Consider the following 25,459-nt stretch of genomic DNA (forward strand, 5'->3'; position numbering starts at 1 on the left):
GTACTGTGAATCTGAGATACACCTCGTCAGAGGGCCGCAGATGGGAACGATCAGAATCATGGAGTCGTGAAAGGTCCTTCTGCTTTGCTCTTGGAGCTCTGGCTCTTTTCTTTGGCAGGTTTTATGAGAAAAGTAGATGTGCTGGCCATGGTAGAGCCGGGCTCCCTGCAAGTAGCATCTGCGGAATCCTCCACAGCTAGTGTGGCCCTCTCTGCGTTACCCTGACCATCTTCATGGATTCCCACTCAAACTGGCAAAGCTAAGATGTTTCAAGAAACTGAATGGCCAGGATGGTGTAGTGAAAAGGGGTCTGAGCAACCGGTTAGAAGACAAAGGTTCTAACCCTGGGTGTTCACAAGCTAGCTGCCAGGCTGCTGTCACCTGGCCCAGCTACTGAGTGAAAAATCTGGATGAGGTGACCTTGCAGGTTTGTCCCAACTCCAGCGTTACATTTGTCTTAAACCGGATGATAGTTGTCAGTTCCGTTCAGGAGGTTGCAGAAAGTGTCTGCGGTTTGAAGGTCAGGTGGCATGGTGTCTGATCATGTCCCCATTTTCTCCTACGTCTTTAAGCTGATTAACAAAGCTGCATTTTAAAAGCTTTCTTTTCCCAGAAAAAGCGCAGAAAATGATCATTTTTTAAAATCTTGGGGCAAGATTCTATTGGATAGGCTGCCTGCTGTCTTAGGAATTAAAACAGTCCTGCTTTCCCCAATAGTACAATTATTTTTTCTTGGTTTCGTATTAATTCCATTGCCTCAAACCGATCTGAAGCAACAGGAGGGTATCGGCCACGAGGCTGCTTTAGCTGTTACCCCGGTGTTCCTGGTGCTGTGCACTTCGTGAGCAGAGGTTTCGAAAGGCACATGTGAGGATCTAAGCCAGTGACAGCAGGCCAGCAGGGTGCTGCGGGCTGACTCGGCAGGATGACAGCAGTCCATCAACGCAGTCAGAACCAGTAGAGAAGAGTCATCATTGCTCAAAGGCGCTAACTCTTACCCAAGGAAAAACTGCAATTCCACAGGAGACTGTAGAAGACCTAAGTGTTTAAGACTCACGTGACTGATCTGATAGCTAAGTCCCTCTGAAAATCAACGATGGAAAACGTTTCTGGGAAGCAAATCTTTCCCACATCCGTCAAGTCATTCCGTAAACGTGACACTGCACCTCCATAGCGGGCTCTCCCCTTTCTCCTTGGTCCTTTGGGGGCCCACGGCACCACTCGGGGCGGGGGCGGGCACGGGGAATGGGCACCTTACTGAGTGGCCATCGTCCAGCCGTTTTATCGTCATCCGGAAAAGAACATCAGGACCCGGGCACTGTCGGGTTGTCTTCCTGCCTGCGCAGTGATTCTCACTAAACCTGCAGGCTCACGTGGGCCCGTGGGGGAGGCCGGATGCTATAACAAGGTCGTGCCCCCTAGGCCTGCCTTCTGGAAAGGACTTGCAATTTAAGGAAAAATCAACCCACAGCTGCAAAAGGAGGTGGTGTGTATTGCATGCATGCACACGCACACACAGACGCCTTAGGATTCTGTCCGGAATGCGGCGCAGCTGGGGCCCTGGGCTGATCATTCTCTGGGCAGCTTACTCATTGGCCAGTCCCTCCCCTGCCTGAAGCCACCGCTGCCTCCTGTAAACTGACTTTACACTCATGCCAGGCTTCCCAGTGGACGGGGCTGGGTTAAGTGATTACAGAAGTTAGTATATTCATCTCTTAAAGAATAACCGGCAGCATAAGCAGGCATCACATTCTCTGAGAAAGCTCCCCTGCCTGCACGGCCGGGTGGCACCTCCGGAGCCCACGTGTCACCGTGCGATCTCCTGTCACACAGTTTCCTGCCCACACATCTCTCCGCGGTGAGGCGGCCTTTGGTCTAAGCCTCGAGCACTTTTCGTCTGTGTGTTCTGAGTGCCTAGCTCAACACCTGGCGCTGAGGAAATATCTCTTGAGGTCAAAAGTGAATGCGTGAATGGACGGGTTAATAATCAGCTGATACATTCTTGTGGTCCTCAACCACTTAAACATAAAGTAATCGGGTGGACACAAGTAGCCAGAATCTGCGTGTACGTTTAGGATGTTACTGACGGGGAGGGAAGTTCGGCTTCCTTTCTGTGCAAGGAAGCAAAGGTTCGGTTAAGTAGTAATTGCCAGTATTTGAGCTTAGTACCAGAAGTACTCATGGGCTCATGGAATTTTTGAGTTTTTAAACTTTTTTAATTTTGCAGTTTTTATTATACTGTTCTTGTACTGAGTCTAGTAGGCAGTTCAGCTCATCACTGAGAAACTATCCTATAGCTTGGAGCAGGGGTCAGCAAACTTTTCCCATAAGGGGCCAGGTAGTAAATGTTTTAGGGGAGCAAATGCCCTCTTGGCCATCCTTACCTGGGGAGGCCTGACCCCTGGGACCAGCACCCAGTTGACCAGTACTCCCAGTGGGCACTCTTGCCAAAGAAAATTCAAAACCCACAAGCAGGCCTTGTAAACACTAACGAATCTCATTGCCATTTTATTTTAAAAAGTAAATATTGCTCCCCAAAGGAAATCGACTCTAATTTCAATGAGTAATTCTCCTTCGGGAGCAGAGAACACAGCTGTGGTTAAAGTTCACCAGAGAACTTTCCCAGCATCGCCACCTCCTCGTGAGGAGGGGTCTCAGCGATACATTTGGGTCGGGAACCCCATAAACCACAGGAAGATGACACTGGGCACCAGGAGGGGCTTAAAGGCATTTTCTCCAATGCTTCGACGTGGCCTCCAATTAGTGGCTCTTACCTTTTAGGGTAGATTTTTTTTTTTTTTTTTTTTTTTTGCGGTATGCGGGCCTCTCACTGTCGTGGCCTCTCCCGTTGCGGAGCACAGGCTCCGGATGCGCAGGCTCAGCGGCCATGGCTCACGGGCCCAGCCGCTCCACAGCATGTGGGATCCTCCCAGACCGGGGCACAAACCCGTGTCCCCTGCATCGGCAGGCGGACTCCCAACCACTGCGCCACCAGGGAAGCCCTAGGGTAGATTTTGTTAGACCTTCAATCACATCGTAGGTCATGAACACTGCCAGGAACACTGGTCTCTGCACTGTTAGAGGGGAGGGAAAACCTTGACCTTGGGGAGGCCTCCATTCTGCCGGAAAGTCACTTCTGAAATGGTGCTGGTCTGTGGTCTTGGTTGTTCAAGACGGATAACCAGGTTGTTTCCAGAATTTGACATCATCTACTGAAAGCCTAGAGATAGGAAAATGGATTTGGATAGATTAAATGGGATTAAGTGAGAAAATACATGTAAAACTTTGAACAGATTCCTCCCCCTTGCTTCCCCTTTCTCCCATTCTTTATGCGGTCAGTATATGTAGTGATTTACACTAAAACATAGACTATATCAAAATTTCTCTCCATACTGTATCATTCTCCAGGTGTCCTCTGCAGACGAGTCTCTGCCTAAGTTGAGAACGTCTCTGAGTTCTTTGATCTTTTCGTGAAGCCCTGCCCCCGTGCGTGTTTGTCTATTTATGTGAGGTTTTGTCTCTGCTGACCTAGAATATGATCAGATTATCCTTTCATTTCCTTGCATGTCATCTCTGCTAGAGACATTTAGTAAAAACACACAAACACTGAGGGCAGCTGCAGTGGCCTTCCTTGTGTTTACAGCTGATGGCGTTTGAGTTCAGGCCTCTTCAGGGCACCTTGCGGGCTAACACACCAGCACAGGGAACTTGGTGAATTTGTCGCATAGCAATGTTTTCTTTTAGAACCACGTGACGTGGGAACTTCTGCAATCGCGACTGCACAGCATTAGACAACATTAAGAATTTGAGGCTGGAGTCTGTGCAGGTCCACTTGGTGGATCAGAAACAAAGAGACTGGGCCTCTCTTTGCTTGGCCTGCTCCCAGGATGGGGACAAATGAACAATAAGCCAGTCGGAAAGTCTTCAGAATTGCAAAGTGAAGAGCGAGCAGAGGGGTTGGTGAGGGAACCTGGTGGCAGACAGGGCTGGCGCTGTCCTTGGGGAGCGGATGGGGTTGGGGATGTGGCAGCCCAATGGAAGAAAACTAAGGAGTGCTCAGGGCTCTGCATCCCCACTCAGAAGAGGAAGCTGACTTACCCACCATCGCCCAGGGCGGGAGGCTATGGTACGGATGACAGTGAGCTGCTGCTCTGTGTCTCCCTGGAGACCAGAGAACAAAGTGAAGCGTGTTTACCAAAGTTGAGATTCACCTTGACTTCACGATGACATGGCTTGTTAGACCCTAGGGTACTTTTCCAGGCAAAATCATGGATAGAATAATTTATCCAGGAGAGGCAAGGAGTCTTTGTTTAACAAAGTTGCTTTTTTTCACGAACGGTTCAGATATCAGCTCTCCTGACAAGGTCTCAGGGCAGTGGGGACTGGACTCCTAAGCATTTGCCCATAGCCCCAGAACTCTCGGGGGGTGACAGATGTGGGCTGTCAGCCAGCTGAACGTGAAGGACGTGGCAGGCCAGTCCTTTTGTGTATGCACAGTTTGGACGCTCATCTGTTTACTGAACACTCCCCGTGTCCTGGACCCTCTGCCAGATCCTGGAGCTGCAGAAGGGAGGCATGGTTCTTTCCTCACCGACTTCCGCTTCTGATGGAAGGTGCCTCTGTCACCACAGTCAACAGCTCTTGGCAACCATGATTGCTTCGTGTTGCGCGGTCGCCCTCAGAAATGTTCCCCGCCCTGTCTCTGTCCACTCCGCCCAGACTTAGTGTCCTCTCCACAGCGGGAGCTGCAGGAGATCGGTAGCTGCCCAAGCCTCTTGGACCCTCCAGTCTGGATAAAATGATTCCGCTGGAACAAAGCCCTCCCAGGTCTCTCCCTGCTCAGCCAGGACACTGAAGTCCGGGCCTCCTCCCAGGAGTGAACTAGGTCACCTGCTGTCCTGTTGATTCTCTCCAGCCCCACACGTCCATCGGGCTTTCCTCCCCGAGCTCCAGCCGCCTTTCCTCATGGAAATCTTTACACCTGTGTTCTCCGAGTTACCTGGTGGAGACAGCTTTGCAGAGTCTTGGGCCGGGCTGTACCTTAGTGATGGTTACACTTCTTAGCCGGGGATGTAACAGCTGTGACTCTAAAGGCCTGAGTCCGCTCTAAGGAAAGTAAGCTTTAAAGGTGAACTTCTTAGGAGCCCTTTTGTGTCAGTGCTCTTTTCCCGCCTACTTAACAACATCATTTTATCAAAGGAGGTTATTTTTCTTTCTAACGTGTCACCAGCAGAAAAAAAAAAAAGCGAGGGTCTTACTTCACCTGTTCACTGGCACCGACTCATGCTTCTTCCTCCCAGATGGCATCACGGTATGCTTCTGTGGGTCAGTGGAAGGTTCAGGAAAATCCAGGCGGAAGGTTTTTGCACTCCCACTGGGTCACTTCATAGCATTCGAGTTCCCACTTTAAAGAAAACAAAATTTTATTTTTATTTTTTTTCCTCTAAATACAACCTTTATTATGATCCTTAAATTTTTGATGAAGTATTTTCATTTTCACTTCCTTCCAAACCATTTGTAATTTCAGATTTGATTTCTTTTTTTTGTTTTGTTTGTTTGTTTTTTGTGGTACGCGGGCCCTCACCGCTGTGGCCTCTCCCGTTGTGGAGCACAGGCTCCAGATGCACAGGCTCAGCAGCCATGGATCACGGGCCTAGCCGTTCCGCGGCATGTGGGATCCTCCCACACTGGGGCACGAACCCGTGTCCCCTGCGTTGGCAAGCAGACTCTCCACCACTGCGCCACCAGGAAGCCCCTGATTTCTTTTTTGATCCAAGGTATTTTATTAATTATAATTTCAATCTGTTTAAAAAACTACTTATTCCTAGCTTTATTTTAATCATAGAGCATACCCTATACAGTTTCTTTAGCCAAGTATATAATTAATTCTTGTAAACAAACATTCTACGGATATATATACACGATGTATTTTTCCATTTAAAAACTATAAAATTGTATTATTCAGTTCTTTTTTGTAGATCCTCATTTTTGATCTAACACAGCTGTCTAATTCTGAAATAGGCAGAATAAAGGTTACCAATATATTTGTGTTTTAATTAAATTTTAATTGCTTTTCTGTGTATTTTTGCTTTATATTCAGTTGCTATGCATTTCGATGCATGAAGGCTTATGACAGGTATATGTTTATTCTGTCTAGTATTTTTAACCTAGATTCATTATCTGATTTTATTTTTTAATTTGAAAACGAATTTTTAAAAATAGCTCATTACCGTTGTAAAAATTCATGCTACTGAAATGTCAATAATTCAGCATAAGATACTAAATGAAGAAGTTGTTCTTGAAAACACTTCGTCAAATGGAATAAATGGCAGAGAGAATAGACGCGAGGATTGGAGTGCATTTGCCTCTTGCCCCTCTCAGGTGTGGGTGCCTGCAGAGGGCTTGGCAGCCGTGGGGAAGACCTCAGCTCTCAGGGTGACAGCCAAGTGCAGGTAGAAGGGCCCAGTGGGTGGCGCTCACCCTGCAACACTGAGCTCAAAGGATGGGCAGGTGTAGCCAGGATACCTTCCACTACACCGGGAGTCCAGGAACCAACCCAGATTTGAACCTAGAAGCCTTGAGCTAGCATCACAACCACCTCATCCGTCTCAGAATCTGAAGGCCCCCATCTTAAGCCTTAAAAGGAGAAGGAAGTTTTATTTAATTTGTTTCGGTTTTCAAAACCAAAACATTAATTATTAGTTATTATTTCATTAATAATAAAAACATTGGAGCCGGAGGGTCATATTCGGATCTTGCTGCTGGCACGTGCTAAAGGCATGGTCTGGATTAAAATACTTAACTTCTTAAGACCTCAGTTTCCTCATCTGTAAAATGGAGATAACAGTGCATATCTTGTAGGGGTCACCATATGGATTAAGTTAATCTGTTTAAAGTACGTGGAATGGAACCTGGTATGAAGAAAGTGCTCGCTGAGGGATGGCATTTATTGTTGTTCTTGCTGTTAGGGTTATTACGTGGCTTAACCAAAATGTAGAGAATGAGAACAAAATATGAATTTCATCAGATGAGAGTCTGGTATGTGTAGGAAGTTGAGTGGGGCTGCGTTTGATAGAGCGGGGCGATGCCAGCTATAACGGAGGGCCTGGGTGGGGGGCCACGGGCTGTCTCTTCCGCGACTCTTCTCCGACTCGTAGCGGGGAGGGAAGCCGTTCGCCAGATGCACCATCAACTCCTATGCCTCTAAGCCTTTGGCTCCACGTCGGTTTTCAAACGTGTCTCTTTAGAAAAGACCGTTATCAGGTGACAGTTCCCCTGCGCTGATGCCACCGCAGGATTATCCCTGGAGGAACAGAGAGAATAGTTCCTTATAAGAAGCCTGGGCAGTATATGTGTATATAAGTCCATGCCACTCTCTCTCTTCGTCCCAGCTTACCCTTCCCCCTCCCCGTGTCCTCAAGTCCATTCTCTACGTCTGCGTCTTTATTCCTGTCCTGCCCCTAGGTTCTTCAGAACCATTTTTTAAAAAATTCCATATATATGTGTTAGCATACGGTATTTGTTTTTCTCTTTCTGACTTCACTCTAAATAGATAGCTAGTGGGAAGCAGCCGCATAGCACAGGGAGATCGGCTCGGTGCTTTGTGACCGCCTAGAGGGGTGGGATAGGGAGGATGGGAGGGAGATGCAAGAGGGAGGAGATATGGAGATACATTTATATGTATATGTATCGCTGATTCACTTTGTTATAAAGCAGAAACTAACATACCATTGTAAAGCAATTATACTCCAATAAAGATGTTAAAAAAAAAATAAATAAAATATGTCCTACAAAATAAAATAAAATAAAATAAAAAAATAAGAAGCCTGGGCAGTCAATGCCCAGAACATACTCATCCTCTAACTGGAAGCTAGTTTCCTTGGACCATAATCTCCCCGCCCTTCCCCCCACCCCACCCTCTGCTCCCTGGTGACCACCGTTCCACTCTCGGTTGCCATGAGTTCGGATTTTTTAGATTCCACATATAAATGAGATCATACGATATTTGTCTTTCTGTCTGACTTATGAAATGCTAATTAAGTGAGTGGAAGGAGGTAATCGTTTTGCAGTAGAGAAGTGTATCTATCAATGTGCTGTACACCTTAAATTTACCCAGTGATACATGTCAGTTACATCTCAGTAAAGCGGAGGCGGGGGCAGGCGGGAATCCCACAAGCCTGTGGGACCTCCTGTCTCCTTCTCCCTCCTGTAAACCAGAGTCCCCAGCCCCGGGACCTCCAGCTGGTCGCTGTTCTCCAGTCCTTACCAGCAGCCACAGCGAACTGAGCAGAAATGGATGAGCTGCCTCCCCCAGGTCACAGCCCCCAAGGGCATTACTGCTCACCCAGTTCTGAAAACAAAGGGGGCAGGGAGCGTTTCATCCACGTTGACAAGTCCGACGAGGGGAGAAAGATTGATCTTTCCAGCAAGAGAAGATTATTTAATGAAATGTCATAGACATGGGGAGAACCAGACTGAAGTGACACCCCATTAATAACTTATAAAAGTCTCTAATCAGTTTGGGTTAGTTTGGTATTCATTGTAAAAACATTCATCATGGGCACTGAAGTCCATGACAGCAGCCAAGAAATTAATGCCTGGGGATGGAAGTCGCCTTATGTCCTCAAATAACGGATGGAGCCGGTTCAGTCCGTGATTTACTAGCTCTGCCAAGGGTACCCTTCAAATTTAAGGCAACGTGTTATCACTTCATGGCTCTGTGGGACTCAGTCACTTCAATATTTACTTGCACTCAAGTAAATAAGCTGAGTTTTCAGCAAATAACCTGGATGGATGGGGCGCAGCTTCCCGATGATCACAGTCAGAGAACCAGGACGATTAGGAAGTGGTTGCCAGGGTTTTCCCTTTGACCAGCAGGTTCTCTGGAGATACAGGGGTTTCCAAACACAAAGGCAGCTTCGCCACTGGGGCGTTAGAGAGGAAGTGAGGGAAGCAGTGCAATTAGTAGATTATGACTCAGTGCGGATTCTTTTTAACTTCTGTCATGCTGTGTGAATATGGGGGGCATGAGAGAGAATTCATTCTCAAGACAGTATGAAAATATGTAGTAAGAGTCATAAAGACATTCCCGTACTTTAGCACAGAAACCCCTGTTAAAGAGAAGCCAAAAGCTACGTAAACAAAGACATTCGTAATGCTTTTATCTATAATAATGATTTTAAAGGCTGGAAATATCCTACGTGTTTATAGGAGAGCAATTTGGTAAAGTGTGGTACATTGACAGGATGAGCCATTATACAACCATCAAAAAGCAGCAGGTAGACTGTATAGGAACAGGGGAAATATACCATCTACTAAATAAGATTAGAACTAAATGTAAGCTGTTTGGTACATATTTGCATATGGGGAAGGATAACTCTTTGGGCCTGGCCAGACTATGGGCATTTTACCCACTTCTAAAAGTTTCTTGGATGAGCAACATTACATATTCATTAAAAATTGGAAAGAAAGTGTATTGTCAAGGGCAAGGTTTAGGAATTCCACTCAGTAGACGTGTGTTCCAGCCAAGGGGGGTGGGGGTCAAGCGTGGTGGTTTTTGCAAATTAGTCCTTGGGACGAGGGTGCCTTCAGTCCCACTGGGTTCAAAGCACTGTGCAGGCGCCCTTTCCCCCGGGCTCTGCTGCAAACCCTCAGGAGGGATTTTCCAGAATTGACTTGTAAGCCAAAAGCAATTAAGAAAAGGTGGACTCAGGGTTGAAAACCGGTCCTGACCTAGTTGTGCTCGTAGGTCTGTGAAGATAAACCATGTTCTCTTCCTCATCAGGGCTTCCCTAATGCGATCGTGGGAGCAGTGTATTATTTTTTTATAAAGAATCTAATTTTGAAGGGTGCCCACATCAGCCTTGAGAATATTAGGTTAGAGAATTTCAGGATAATCTATCAAATAGAATTAAAAAGCAGGACCAGAGTTCTACATTAAGAAAGAGTGCATTTAATGATAGATTCCTTAGATAATGTAACAAGGCAGTTATAAATTAAAATAACCTTTTTAGACATTAGGACGTGGGGTGGAGGCCACAGTTCCATTTGCAGCCATGGACAAACCCATCATTTCCCATTATGTGCAGAACAGGTTCTGGACATTCAGATACTCCTTGCCAGGAGCCTTGGGGGTGATCTACACTATCTGTGCTGCCAAGAATCTCTTTAGTGTCTGTAATGGACTTACAGGATATTTTGCGGACTTCTCCCGTTTGGGTGGAGGGAACACCTCTCTCTCATGATTCCTGAAGTGTCTCACGATTGGAAAATATCAAAGTAGTGGCTCCGTCTCTTTGTCTCCATAAAATAACCATGACTTGTTGTTTCTCTAAACTGCTGTGATATTGTCAGCCCTACTTATTGTGGCAGTTAGTCAGCTTCCTCGTTTCATTATTCAGCTATTTCACTTGTGAATAACTTTATTTCCCAGACCACATGTAAGCTCTTCAAGGACAAAGAATGTTTTTCATTACATTTCGATCTTCCCCAGCCCAAGGCTCCACTGAGCAGAGTCCAGCTTCTCAGCAAATACCTGGTAAATGAGTGGTATCCCAGAGGGAAGATAAACTTAAATGTCAGATTTATGGACACAAGGTCCAAAATTCATGGAAATAGAAACACTTGATGTTGCAAATTAAAAATTTTAAGATTTAGCAACTTGTCTGATGCTTTAGACCGTGAACAGTTCAGCAGTTCAGACTGTGATCAATACATGGAAAGAATGCTGGATTTTTGAGTAAGACTTTTTTTTTATAAAATGTTTGCTGTGCTTTGAAAGATCTCAAAACAAATATGTGAATTTTCACTATTAAAACTTGTCAAGAAGGACAGGCTGGACTGAGTGTCTTGACCAAAGAGTGGGAACTCTTTGATTTTCCCCAGGAATTTCAGAGTACAAACGCACCCCTTCCTGTCCCAGCAAGATGCAGGTGATTTCATTCTGTTTGCTATCAGAGGGGACAATCAGACCTCACTGATGTGTGTCCTCACTCATCCTCTGGTTACTGCGTCTGGGTTGGTGAACAGCACAGAGACACGCAGGGCACCAGACAGAACATGTTTAGCTCACGTGAAACAAGATGCTTCTAAGAACTTTATCAACATCTTGGTCGGTTATGTGGGAATGATTCTTCCTGCCTTTTCTTCAAAACAGACCTCCCAGCACTCCTTTATAACACCATGTCAACCCTTACTGATTATTAGAAATCAGTTATAAATTTTGGAAAGTCACAATACTTCATTTTTTTTAAAGAACCCTTCTCGATACCAGTGTCTTCTTTCTGCCCTTTGACACGGTTATTCCCACAATCCATGAGGCTTTATTTTAGTCGCCTGACTCCTGGGGAATGCGGGCGTCTCCTTATGACAGAACAAAGATGCGAGTGATCGTAATTAATCCATGAGTCAGTTTAAAAAAACAGACCTAGTTTTATGTATTTTACAGTGTGTTTATTTTATGTATATAGTGGCTGAAATTTAGTTCAGTTCAGTCATTTCCATTTATAAAGGATAATTAGCAAGTTTGTGAATTGATTTTTCTGTTTGTTCTTCAATTTGAAAACCTAATCATTTGTCTGACTGGTTTTAGTTTTTACCATAATGGCTTTGATGGCCATTAACAGCTGGAATTATGTTTTAATGTCCTCAGCTGGGCTTGGTTTAATAAGTGTAAATCACACATGTTGGTAAGCCAAGGCTAGGCCAATACTTTTATCTGACATCTCCCCAGCCCTGGTCTCCCCGGAGTCCTTGCCCACGTGAGCAATGCCTGCCCCGAACTTACCCAGACTAAGAATCTGGACTCCCCATTGTTTCTGCCAAGCCTGCTGTGGCTACACTTGCAGTAATTGCTACTCAGTAAAGGGACCACCATCTCTTCCGCTGCCCAAGTCAGAAACCTGGCATCTGTGACTCCTCTGCCGTCCTCATCCCCAACTTGACCCATCAACAAGCCCTGTGAATTCTACTGTCTTGGTACTACTAGGCCCCATCCTGTCCCCTCCATTCCCATCATCACCTCCCACTGGACCCCTGTGATAGCTGCTGGCTTGGCCTCCTGCCCCGAGTCTACCCTGCTCCAGAACGTTCTGTAACTGAGTGATCATGTCGAACTCCTATGTAAAATCCTTCCCCTGCTGCATTGCCTTTAGGGGAAAGCCCAGACCCCTTAACGCTCCTGAGGTGCTGCCCCTGACACTGGTCTCCCCATCCCAGGCTGAGGACCAGTCATAATGAACACTCTGCAACTCCCCAAACGTCCCAGACCCTCTGCCCTCTGCACATGTATCCACACTGTCCCTGCACTCTAGAACACATTGCTAATCCCGCCCTTCACCCCGACCCCGAGCTCCTTTGCCTGGTGAAAGCCACCTTCTGGCCTCAGGAAGTATTCCCAGACCCTCACCCACAGCCGTGATTGGGCTGGAGACCCTCCGCTCATTCCCCTCCCCCGCTCATCATTCTGTGTGTCAGCTCCTTAAGAATAGGTACCTTCTCCTCTTCACTAATGTATCCTCAGCCCTGAAGTGCAGACTTGACTGTTCGTAAGCACTGAATGAGTACGCAAGGGCTGAATGAGGGACTTGATCCATTAAGTCATGTTATTGTTTTTATTGCAGTATAGTTGATTTACAACATTGTGTTAGTTTCCCGTGTACAGCAAAGTGATTCTGTTATACATGTATATACATTTTCATTTTCATATTTTTTTCCATTATGGTTTATCACAGGATACTGAATATAGTTCCCTTCGCCCTACAGTAGGTCCTTGTTGTTCATCCATTCTAAATATAATAGTTTGCATCTGCTAATCCCAAACTCCCAACTTATCCCTCCCCCATCCCCTTCCCCTTTGGTAACTATAAGTTTGTTTTCTATGTCTGAGTCTGTTTCGTAAATAAGTTCACTTGTGTCATATTTTAGATTCCACAGATAAGTGATATCATATGATATTTGTCTTTCTCTGTCTGACTTCCTTCACATAGTGTGATAATCTCTGGGTCCATCCATGTTGCCGCAAATGGCATTATTTCATTCTTTTTTATGGCTGAGTAATATTCCATTATATTGGGTTGGCCAAAACATTCGTTCAGGTTTTTTTCTGTAACATCTTATGGACAAACCCGAATGAAATTTTTGGCCAACCCAGTGTGTATGTGCCACACCTTTGTCCATTCCTCTTTATCCATTCCTCCAATATCTGGACGTTTAGGTTGCTTCCATGTCCTGGCTATTGTAAATAGTGCTGCTCTGAACATAGGCGTGCATGTATCTTTTTGAGTTAGAGTTTTCATCTTTGATATGTGGCCAGGGGTAGGATTGCTGGATAATATGGCATCTCTGTTTTTAGTTTTTGAAGGAACCTCTGTACTCTTCTCCATAGTGGCTACAACAATTTGCATTCCCACCAGTAGTGTAAGAGAGTTCCCTTTTCTCCACACCCTCTCCAGCATTTACTGTTTGTGGACTTTTTAATGATGGCCATTCTGACCGGTGTGAGGTGGCACCTCATTGTAGTTTTGATTTGCATTTCTTGAATAAGCGATGTTGAACATCTTTTAGCGATGTTGAACATCTTTTCATGTGCCTTTTGGCCATCTGTGTGTCTTCTTTGGAGAAATGTCTATTTAGGTCTTCTGCCTATTTCTTTCTTTTTTTTTTTTTTTTTTTTTTTGCGGTACGCGGGCCTCTCACTGTTGTGGCCTCTCCCGTTGCAGAGCACAGGCTCCGGACGCGCAGGCTCAGCGGCCATGGCTCACGGGCCCAGCCGCTCTGCGGCATGCGGGATCTTCCCGGACCGGGGCACGAACCTGCGTCCCCTGCATCGGCAGGCGGACTCTCAACCACTGCGCCACCAAGGAATCCCTGCCCATTTCTTGATGGGGTTGTTTCGTTTTTTTGTTATTGAGTTGTATGAGCTGTTGTGTATTTTGGAAATTAAATCCTTGTCGGTTACATCGTTTGCAGATATTTTCTCCCCGGTCCGTAGGTTGTCTTTTCATTTTGCTTCTGGTTTCCTTTGCTGTGCAGAAGCTTATAAGTTTGATTAGGTCCCGTTTGTTTATTTTTGCTACTTAAGGCATATTGTTTACCCAAAGTGGAAATCAGTTACCTTTTCTGATATAAGCATAAACCTGAGGTGCATTTGTCATATTTTTCCTGTATTTTCACCTGTTGTAACTGGCCTTCCACCTTAGGCCATAACTTGTAACATACCTCCCTTAAATCTTAACCTTTGCAGCCTCCAAATGAGTTATAATTACCCATGACGTGACGTTCAAGCTCAGGCTCAGGGAGCTTCCAGCAAATTTCCAGATTAAAAAAAAATTATTATTGCATGTGCATGTATTTATTTCATTAAACTAATTTTCTCCATGGCCATACAAGCTCATATTTTCTAAATTCGCTGAGAAATGTGTATGTTTAACAGAATTTGAATCATTAAGATGTGCTCTGAAGTCACTGCTCTCTATTTCCTGTGATTCTAATCACCCCAGGACAAGGTTCGTGGTGGACTTGCTTAGTGAATTCTGTCTTTTAAATTTCCTGTTATTGCATTACAAGATTAACTGACTCCAAAATCTTCCTATCAAAAGGCAGAGAATAATAAAAGCATAAATTCATCAGTCAGTGGAAAAGTAAACTATCAATTCTAGGCTGATGAAACATAACAGAACCTCACTGTAGCACATCTCATTGTTCTGTGGCCTCTGCCATCTCCCCCATCCCTGTTGAATCGTATCTGAACAGTAAATCAGTGTCATAACAAAGCAGCCTATCAAGCAGCTGGTAGGCCTGCCTTTCGTCTCCTGTGTCATAAGGAAATGTGCCAGTGTTTTTGTAATTTCCCAGTGAGGTGGCAGAGTCTGTAAATCCTTTCTTCCAACAACCCTACAATTTTATTGGCCAAGCGTTCAACGGCCTGGTACACATTTAATGAAAACAAAGGGTTATTGTGGTAGGTGATTGTTTGAACTAGTGGTTCTTAGCTACTCTTTGACTTTTATAAAGACCAGTGCCTGGGCTCCATGCCCAGGGATTCTGGTGTGTTTGCACCAGGCAGGGCTTGGGCACTGCTAAATATCAAAGCTCCCAGGAACTTCTCATGTGCAGCCAGATTTGAGCATCACAGGTTCAGATGTCGGCAGGCTGGGTGGGGACTGCATGGTCTCTTTAATTACTCTGAAGCCTCGTGGACACCGTGCCAACTTCACAAAAAAACAAAGAATCTGTGAGATTGTTTTTAATCACCAGGCCTATAGCAAAGGAGTGTGTTGCATATAAAATCTCCAGTCATTAGAACATTCCCAGGGAAACCTTCACTTCCTGATGTCGGTGGTCGCTCATCGGGTCAGTGGGCACATCCAGGCAGATGCTGACTGCACTGCAGGTTGCCTTGGTCCTGGCCAATCAATTCAATTCAAAGTTAAGATCAGGATGTTACAAAATTATTGCTTTCTTTTTCTTCTAGCTCTGGGTGAGGAGTCGTTGCCCACATTGATAGACATTTTATGCAATGTTAATAATTTTTTTGTGATTTTCTCCAATCAAATCTATAAACAATAAAGTCTACTAAAAAGACAGCCATAACTAGCAAAAGTGCTAGATTTCAGACAGCAAGTTGTCACTACGTGGCTTCTTGGGTTGGGACATAACAGCTAATAATAAAGCAACCCTCTATTTAGGGCTTCCAAGGCACCAATTACCAACACAGGCATTTCACATATATTGTCTCTTTTGTTCACCGTATCTCCATTTAACAGTGAGAAAATTGAAGTTCAGAAAATGTAAGTTGTTTCTCCCAAGATGACGTATTAATGATGATATCAGAACAGAAACCCAAGTCCTGCTTTTTTCTCTGCACCAAACTGTATGTCTGGGTTCAGTGTCTTCAGCTGAAAAACCAGAATGACTTATCTTGAGACCAAATGAGTTCATGTCTGTGAAAAGTCTTTGAAAATGCCTTAAATGCCCTGAAAATGCAAAGTGTTATTACTGGGAATGATGATATTTGTATTCAAGGCCACCCATATGAAACATTTTTGCAATATCAAGAAACTGGCTGTCTTCTGATACAGCCGCTGGTGTAGTTAATCTAACACACTTATCTTTCTCCCTACTCGCCTCCTAAAAGGAAATGAAACATTGACCTAACTGTGATATTTCGTCTGAAATCTCTGCAGCTTCCATAAATGAGCTGTCAGGGCCCCAGAGCAGGCACTAAACCCCAACCGGAATAAAATGCTCCTTCTGTAAGAGACGGATCATTAGTCCAGTGGGACGTACCCACACTTGAGTGATGTGCAAAGCCTTTTTAGAGGGTTAAACAAATAAAACTCTGAGTGCCCCCTTCCCTGGGGGTGACCTAAACATTTTTTTTTTAGTTTTCTACCTTTAACTATTTTATGTTTCAGATGCATTTTTATATCTTAATGAAATACTTTGTAAAGGCAAAGAATATATATGAAGTGTGAAGAATAATAAAATGAAGACCCACACACCGTCCACTCAGCATGGAACATGGAACATGGTCTCACTCCCCTCCCCCACCTGACAAGCAGACTCTGAATTTTCTTTACTCTTTCCTCCTATTTTTTTAAATAAATTTATTCTATTTACTTATTTTTGGCTGCATTGGGTCTTCGTTGCTGCGTGCGGGCTTTCTCTAGTTGTGGCGAGCAGGGGCTACTCTTCGTTGCAGTGCGTGGCCTTCTCATTGTGGTGGCTTCTCTTGTTGTGGAGCGCGGGCTCTAGGGTGCATGGGCTTCGGTAGTTGCAGCACGTGTAGTTGTGGCTCACAGACTCTAGAGCACAGGCTCAGTAGTTGTGGCACATGAGCTTAGCTGCTCCGTGGCACGTGGGATCTTCTGGGACCAGGGCTCGAACCCATGTCCCCTGCATTGGCAGGCGGACTCTTAACTACTGTGCCACCAGGGAAGCCCTCCTGCTATTTTTTGAAAAGTTTTACCACATGCTGATGAATCCCTAACAATATATCAGTTATGGTTTTAACTTTAAATAACTGTTGGCATACCTTGTATGTACTCCTGTTCCTTGCTTTCTGCACTCAACACCGTTCGTGATATTTGTAGATATTTGTGATACATGTAGCTGTAATTGAACATTTTTCAATGCGACTTGGTTGTCCATTGTACAAATATGTCCCAATGAGTTTATGCAGTCCCCTGCCCATGGATATGCAGTTCATTTCTAGTTAGTTTAAAATTTTTTTTAGTTTTGTTAAGTACATGTTGCTTATTTCCTGGTACACGTGCCAAAGTTTCTGTGGGTTTTAATTTGCATATAATTGATTACTAATGAGGTCGAACATTTTTTTACAGGTGTAATTATTGTTTATATTACATCTTCTATAAAATGCTTGTTCGTGCCTTACCTATTTTGCTTTTGGGTCACGTGTCCCTTATTGATATGTATATTTTCTTTATGTAGTGTTTTTTTACAAAATTTATATGCAGAAATCTGTTGTGTTTCTTTTTTTATTGAAGTAGAGTTGATTTACAATGTTGTGTTAGTTTCACGTATACAGCAAAGTGATTCAGTTATATATATATATATGTATAATATATACATATATATGTATTCTTTTTCAGATTCTTTTCCATTATGATTTATCACAAAATATTTTTTTTAATTAATTAATTTTTGCTGGGTTGGGTCTTCGTTTCTGTGCGAGGGCTTTCTCTAGTTGTGGCAAGCAGGGGCCACTCTTCATCACGGTGCGTGGGCCTCTCACTATCGCGGCCTCTCTTGTTGCGGAGCACAGGCTTCAGATGCGCAGGCTCAGTAGTTGTGGCTCACGGGCCTAGTTGCTCCACAGCATATGGGATCCTCCCAGACCAGGGCTCGAACCCGTGTCCCCTGCATTAGCAGGCAGATTCTCAACCACTGCACCACCAGGGAAGCCCCTATCACAGAATATTGAATATAGTTCCCTGTGCTATACAGTGGGTCCTTGTCCTTATATATTCCAAAATCTAATTATTTTTCCATTTTATTATTGCCAGTATTTTCTTGCACTTTACAGCTTGCCTTTTCACTATCATTTTGATATTTTTTTGATAGGAAAAGATGTTAATTTCAATGAGATAAAATTTATTCACTTATGGTTTGCATTTTTTTATGTTTCTTTGAAGAGATTTTTCCTACCCTGAGAACATATCCTCCTACATGTCTTCTAACATTTTTGTAATTTCATCTTTCAAAATAAGTCTTTAATCCACCTAAAATTGACTTGGGAGTTGGGTGTGAAGTGGACCTACAATTATTTTTCCGTAGGAATAATCACTGTCCCAGCACCATTTATTGAAAAAATCTTCCTTTCCTCACCGATCTTCAGGGCTGCCTCTACCATTTATCCACTTTCCTGTATGTGTAGGTTTGGTTTCAGACTCTCTGCTATGTCCCACTGGTCTTTTGTCTATTGATGTTACAGAACCACACATTTTTAATTATCATAGCTTTATAATAGGTATGACATCATACCTGTTGGCAGTTGGTATTGTTACATCTATTGTACTAGATGCACGTGTTGCTCTTGGGGCGTGTCTTGGCTATCTTGGGTAGTGTGTGTGTTAGTTTTTTTTTTAACATCTTTATTGGAGTATAATTGCTTTACAGTGGTGTGTTAGTTTGTGCTTTATGTGTGTGTTCTTTTAAAAACACTTTTGGGCGATTAGTCAGAGCTGCAGTAAATCTACACACCAGTTATGGGAGGGCTTATAAACTTCAGCTGTTGGACCTTCCAATACATGGTATAGTTGACTATTTACTTTTTAAAAACATGTCTTTCACTACTAAAGTCAATCTTCTCTAATAAATTTCATGCAAATATTTGGCTTAAATGTATTCCTAGGTATTAGAATATTTTGGGAACTATTGCATGTATTTCTTTTTTTTAATATAATTTTTCTAATTTATATATGCAAGTGAATAGAAATGCAGTTGACTTTTTATATTGATTTCATATCCCTCAGCCTTGCTAAACTCATTTAATTCCAAAAATTTATTTGTGATTTCTTTGGATTAAGGATTTAGGCAATCCTATCCTCTCCAAATGCTGACAAATTTATTTCTTCCTTTTTCACCCTGCTCTGTCTGCTTCCCTTATCTGTCTTGCTGTGCTGTCCAAGGCCAAGTGGTATAAAATGGTAATTGTGGGACTCTGATCCTTGTCTTGTTTTTGATCATAAAGGAAATGCTTACAGGTTTTCACCATTTAGTGTGAAGCTGCCACAGACTTATTTGGTAGATGCCCTTGACCAGTTTAAGGAAAGTCATTTCCATTTCTAGTTTGCTCTGAGGTTTTGTTTATTTCTTTGTTTTATTTTAGTTTTTTGTTGTTGCTATTGTGGTTTGTGTTCGTTATCTTGAATGGATTTTGAGCTTTGAAATGTGTTTTCTGCATCTACTGAGGTGATCCATGTGGCTTTTCTCCTTTAATCTGTCAGTGTAGTACTGTATAGATCAACAGAAAACCACCTTATGTTAGTAGGATAAATCCAATTAGATAAATCCAACTTTCTTATACGCATACATATTTTGCTTGGTTTTTTAAACCAACATTTTCTTTACAATTTTTGCATCTACGTCCATGAGTAAAACTGATCTACTAGTATGGTAAATACATTATTGAGTTAAGCTTAAATCACTTTATTAAAATGGTACTTAGGTACAGACGCAGAGCTCGGTATAAACTTACATAACATATATATATAATTTACCAATTAACTTCAACAAATCTGTAAAATCAACAAATTTAAAAGGAGCAATACCAGTTTATGTTGCTGGTGATTATAGCACTGACTGTTCCTGCCTTTTCTTTTTCACACCTGTGTTACCCTATGCCATGTTATGAGTCAATTTCCTGTGACTTTTCTTTATTTGACCCCCTGAGAAACCTTCTTTGGAACAACAAAGCATGATGTTATTGTTGCTTTGCTTGGCAGAGTTGTATTACTTACACATCAAATTCACTTTTACTCTTTTCTCACAACAACTCAAGTAGTGTCACTTGACTCTAATGTGCTTGTAAACATAAAGTCAGGAATTAAAAGTAGATGAGGACTTCCCTGGTGGTGCAGTGGTTAAGAATCTGCCTGCCGATGCAGGGGACATGGGTTCGAGCCCTCATCCGGGAAGATCCCACATGCCACGGAGCAACTAAGCCTGTGCACCACAACTACTGAGCCTGCGCTCTAGAGCCTGCGAGCAATGACTACGGAAGCCCGCGTGCCTAGACCCCGTGCTCCACAACAAGAGAAGCCACCACAATGAGAAGTCCGTGCACCACAATGAAGAGTAGCCCCCGCTCGACACAACTGGAGAAAGCCCACGCGCAGCAACGAAGACCCAACGCAGCCAAAAATAAATTTAATTAATTGATTTTTAAAAAAGATGCTAAGACATCGTTGATAGTCATCTGGGAGGTCTAGAATATGGCATTAATTTTATTAAGATTCTCATCAAAATGAACATATGAAACTTAAAAATCTTTTAAAAGCATCTGTGTACTCAGCCTCCTAGGTTATTGTCACTTACTTGATATCCATCCAGAAGGAACCATCAGTGAGATTCGTTAGGCTGCTTTCCATTAGGAACAGCATAGATGATAAATGAAACAGTAGAACCTCCGTGAACAGTGAGCAGTATTTTAGATAAATCCTTGTGCCCTGGGCGGACTCCTCCAAGACCAGACACGTAGACACCATAGCTTTTCATACTGACTTTCGGTAATTTCTCCATCATGAACTTCAAAGAAAAGTGAGCTGGGGCTTCCCTGGTGGCACAGTGGTTAAGAATCCGCCTGCTAATTCAGGAGACACAGGTTCGAGCCCTGCTCCGGGAAGATCCCACATGCCGCAGAGCAACTAAGCCCGTGCACCACAACTACTGAGTCTGCGCTCTAGCACCCGTGAGCCACAGCTACTGAGCCCGCATGCCACAACTACTGAAGCCCATGCGCCTAGAGCCTGTGCTCTGCAACAAGGGAAGCCACCGTGATGAGAAGCCCGTGCACCACAACGAAGAGTAGCCCCTGCTCGCTGCAACTAGAGAAAGCCTGCGTGCAGCAACCAAGACCCAACTCAGCCAAAAATAAATATATTTATTTAAAAAAAAAAGTGAGGGCTTCCCTGGTGGCGCAGTGGTTGAGAGTCTGCCTGCCAATGCAGGGGACATGGGTTCGTGACCCGGTCTGGGGGGATCCCGCATGCCGCGGAGCGGCTGGGCCCGTGGGCTGTGGTCGCTGGGCCTGCGCGTCTGGAGCCTGTGCTCCGCAACGGGAGAGGCCACTGTGTCCGTGGACCCACAGTGCTCTCTGTTTTCTGTATATGTGCAGCTGTCTCAGCCTGAGGGAAGAGGAGAAATGGTCCAGCCGGCTGGGACTAGTTCCCTCCAAATGGGCCCCTCCCGATTCTGAGGCACCAGAAGGGCCTGATTTCCTTCCCAGTCAGCCTCTGCATGTATCTTACAGACAGGCCAGTGGTTATTTCTCCTTTACAGCTGCTCATTTTAACCGGACCTGCAGTAAGTGAAAATGTTGAGGACAGAAAAAAAAAAACCCTGGTTTCATTTGCTCTGATCTCTTTTCCCTCATGATAATGTCCATAAGCCCCATTCATTCAATGGTGTTTGAGCACCTTCTGTTTGCCAGGCAACCCACAGCCTTAAGGACCACCAGCTGCTATGTGTTCCCTGATGGCTCCACCATCCTGTTTACACCAAATAGATAAAGCAAGGCTGGTAAAGCCAGGAACATCTTTCACTGTTTTGCTTCATAATACGCCATCTTAGTTGGGCAGAAACGACCTGGGAGAAGCAACTTTAAAGTGTTTTGATGCAACTCAAACACCTTCCTAAGATTGTTTTTCTCCACACTAGCTATGTGGAATTCCTTAACGTTATGGAGCAAAGTGGTGAGCGTTTGGTGGATGGTCTGGGGCAGGATTGTAGGTGCTGCATGGAGAGAGAGCTTAGGAAGATTGAAGTATCAATAGGTAGTAAGGAAATTATTCCATTTTCAATTCTCCTTCAAACTTTGGCTCATAGACCAGGAGAAAGTCTTTGACAGCCCCTAATACCTCCTAATCTCCCTTTGTAACAAAGAGAGCTACACCTCAGGTCCAGGTCTTTAAGTAGACCTGGACAGAACTAGAAATAATGTTTTGTTGGTGTTTATGCTTACCACCTCTTCACTGCTAAGCATATTGGTGTTCCCTTTACACTAGGGAGACAAAATGTCCCTTGTAAATGAAACCTGTTTACATCTAAAGGGAAATGGTTGGAAAAAGTATCATAAATAATAGTACTAGTGGTGCTGAAATCAAAATCCAAAAACATCATGGAGGTGGTTGGCGGTTAAGCAGACTTTGGGAGCCACTCCTATGGCGAAAAGAGCAGAGTTTAGAAGCAGCCCAAGCTGGACTGAAACCTAGCCCGCTACTCACAGGAGTGTATGATTTTAATGACCCCTCAGAGCCTCGGTTTTCTCATCTGTAAATAGGGTAGAAAGGCCGCCAGGGATGCCATGAAGGTTACTTAAACAACTAAAGTACAGCCTTCCTTGATTGAGTAAATGTTAGTTCCCTTTCTTGGCCACTGATGTGGAAGGAGAAATCTAATAGCATCTTGAATCTGAGCCAAAGATATAATTTTTGCTCAACTGATGAGAAAATTATAAAATGGAAAAACATAGACTTTGGAGCCAGGCGACCCTATTAGCTTTTTTGACCTTAAGTCAGTTTCCTCATCCATGAAACGAGGATCATTAAGATGCCTATTTTGCATGATTATTGGGAGAACCTGGGGTAATATATAATCAAATCACGTAGTAGTAACCACACAAAGTGCATAGAAGGCAATAAATAATGGCTCTTGTTATGGTCCAGATTACGGGGTTACCACGACTTCCCTTCCTCGTTGGAACCACCTTTGTCTTTCAGGTTGTATCCTCATGTGTATAAAACATTTTCCAGCATTTGGAGGGAAATCATTTAATAAATGTCTGGGGTCAAGAAGCACCAAGATGTATAGGAGTCGTTCTCCCGGGCTTTGGGAATTGGGGTTTTTTTCAAAGATCACTTACGTGATTTAGGTGTCTGCGCAGATTCTAAATAGAGACGCACTCACCTCATTAATTAGAGGTTCAAGGTGTTGAAAGCACATCTACTCACCACCCTTTTCTCCTTGTGCCACTTTTATTTGAAAACTGCCATCTCTATTTTTCTACTGACAGTCACATTCTGCCTTTCAAGAGGTCTTTTTTAGGATTAAAGGGTGGTAATTTGGCTCCTCTAAAAGGAATTTTTATAAGGTGATAGCCTCTAAACTTAATGTGGGTTGGAGTACAGATCTTCCTTGACTTAACGATGGCGTTATGTCCCGATTAACCCATTGTAAATTGAAAATATCCTAAGCTGAAAAATGCATTTAATACCCTAACCTACCACACATCACAGCTTAGCCAGCCCACCTTAAACATTCTCAGAGCACTTCCAGTGGCCTATAGGTGGGCAAAATCCTCTAACACAAAGCCTGTTTTTTGCTGTTTGTTTGTTCATTTGTTTTTTTGCGGTACGCGGGCCTCTCACTGTTGTGGCTTCTCCCGCTGCGGAGCATAGGCTCCGGACAAAGCCTGTTTTATAATCAAGTGTTGACTATCTTGTGTATTTTATTGGACTCTGTACTGAAGGTGGAAAGCAGGATGGCCATCTGGGTCTGGAATGGTTGTCAGGGTATGGTGGTTCTCCACCCCCCACCCCACCCCCTGCCTGCGACGGCAGGGCTGACTGCAGCTGCCCTGCATCACGGGAGAGAGAGGATCAGACCACACAGCACTGCCTGGGAAAAGAGCAAATTCCAGAATTCCAAGTACAGCGTCTGCTGAGTGTATATCGCTTCACACCATCATGAAACTGAAAAATCATAAGCAGAACCATCATGGGTCAGGGGCTGCCTGCACAGCTGTTCCCTTGGGGTTACTGTCATGCGCTCGTTCCCAATAAGGGAAAGCAGTGTGATGCTGCCCTGGAGGAGGACCCTCCTGACGGTGGTTCTGCTAAATCTTCAAGTCCCCGTTTCCATAACTCCTAGTGATAGTTTGCAGCTTGTGTCTCCTGAAATCTAAGGAGTTTGAAATTTTGCTTTATAAATTAACATTTTCATTTGCTACCATTTTGGAGTGCACTGATTTTCCAGAAGTGCTAATTACCAAGCTCACCGCAGAAGATTGGCTGCACGTTAAAATATTCCATCCTATGCTCCCCGCTGAGTTCAGCGCTGTCCTCATGCAGCAGAGCCAGCCTCCACGTGGGTGGGAGGCCCTGGCGGGCGCAGCCCCTTCTGAACCCGGCAGAGCCCAAAGCAGTTATGCCACATCTGTCTCTAAGTGTGTCCTTTGGTGCGAAACCCAACATGTGACATCAGATAACTAAAGCCTCTCCAGACACCCCCTCTGCCCCCAGCTCCAGGCCAAGCTTCTGTCATGGTACCTGTCACAGTCCTGTGGCTCCTTGTGAGTCTAGAAGGCCCTGGAAGGTTCTGGCTGAGCCTGAGCAAAAACAGAGGGGCTCCCCTAAAGCACCATCCCTGGTGTCATCATAATAGATGTACATAGACATGCATGAAGGCTCGTATGTGGATGCGTGTAGCTGTATAAGAAGATACGCGAGTTGGGGATTTATATACATGACTTTTCTCATTGATCATCCCAGAAATTTTCAACCCATGATATAAATAATGGAGATCAGCTGAGCCCTCCCAACCAGTTATGAGTCACCTGAACCCTGGGTGACAGGCCATCCCGGTGTTTGTGGGGCGTTCAGTGCTAACACTGGGGCAGTCCGGACAAGCAGGGAGCCTGCTCACCTGCTAGCCACCCCCAAGGGGCATTGGTACCCCTCCCCTCGGCCCACAGTCATCTCCTCCTCCCTTTCCCCAAGCACATGCCTACACACGATCCTGTCCAACTACATCACCTCGTGGATTAGATCAATTAATTCACCTTTCCCCGCCTGCTCCCAATATGCCTGAAACACTGAGATTTGCCGCCTCGGACAGATTTCAAAAGGCAGCTCCTGTTTTGTCATTAAAACGTGCCTGGGTCGGTGGCCAGCGAGTGACAGTTGGAGAGAGGTGGGAGGGGGCCCAGACCCCACCCACTGTCCCCCCACTCTCTGTGTGCAGCTGCGGTCTGAGAGGCTGGTGCCCACTGAGGGATTACGCGAGGGCCACGTGTGGCCCACGGCCCGGTGCAGCGCCTGCCACTCAGCCTCCAGGAGCTGAGAGGGCTGGTGGGGCCCCAGGCCAGGAGCGAAGAGCTCACACGGCTCAGACTCCTAGCATAAGCCCTGTGCTTGCCCGGAGCTGTGCCAGTGTTTGTACAAGATAAAGGAAAAAGCAGGGACATTACTGTGGCAGAAAGGAGATTAATATTTGGACA

General features: G+C 44.5%; 1 protein-coding gene across 1 annotated transcript in view; it reads left to right on the forward strand.

The window, feature by feature from the left end:
• DPP6 (dipeptidyl peptidase like 6) overlaps positions 1-25,459 on the forward strand; it is a 541,522-nt gene that overhangs the window by 340,302 nt on the left and 175,761 nt on the right. The window lies entirely within an intron of this gene.

Source organism: Neophocaena asiaeorientalis, unplaced genomic scaffold (assembly GCF_003031525.2).
Source record: "Neophocaena asiaeorientalis asiaeorientalis breed wild unplaced genomic scaffold, Neophocaena_asiaeorientalis_V1.1 scaffold145, whole genome shotgun sequence".
Lineage (NCBI taxonomy): Eukaryota > Metazoa > Chordata > Mammalia > Artiodactyla > Phocoenidae > Neophocaena > Neophocaena asiaeorientalis.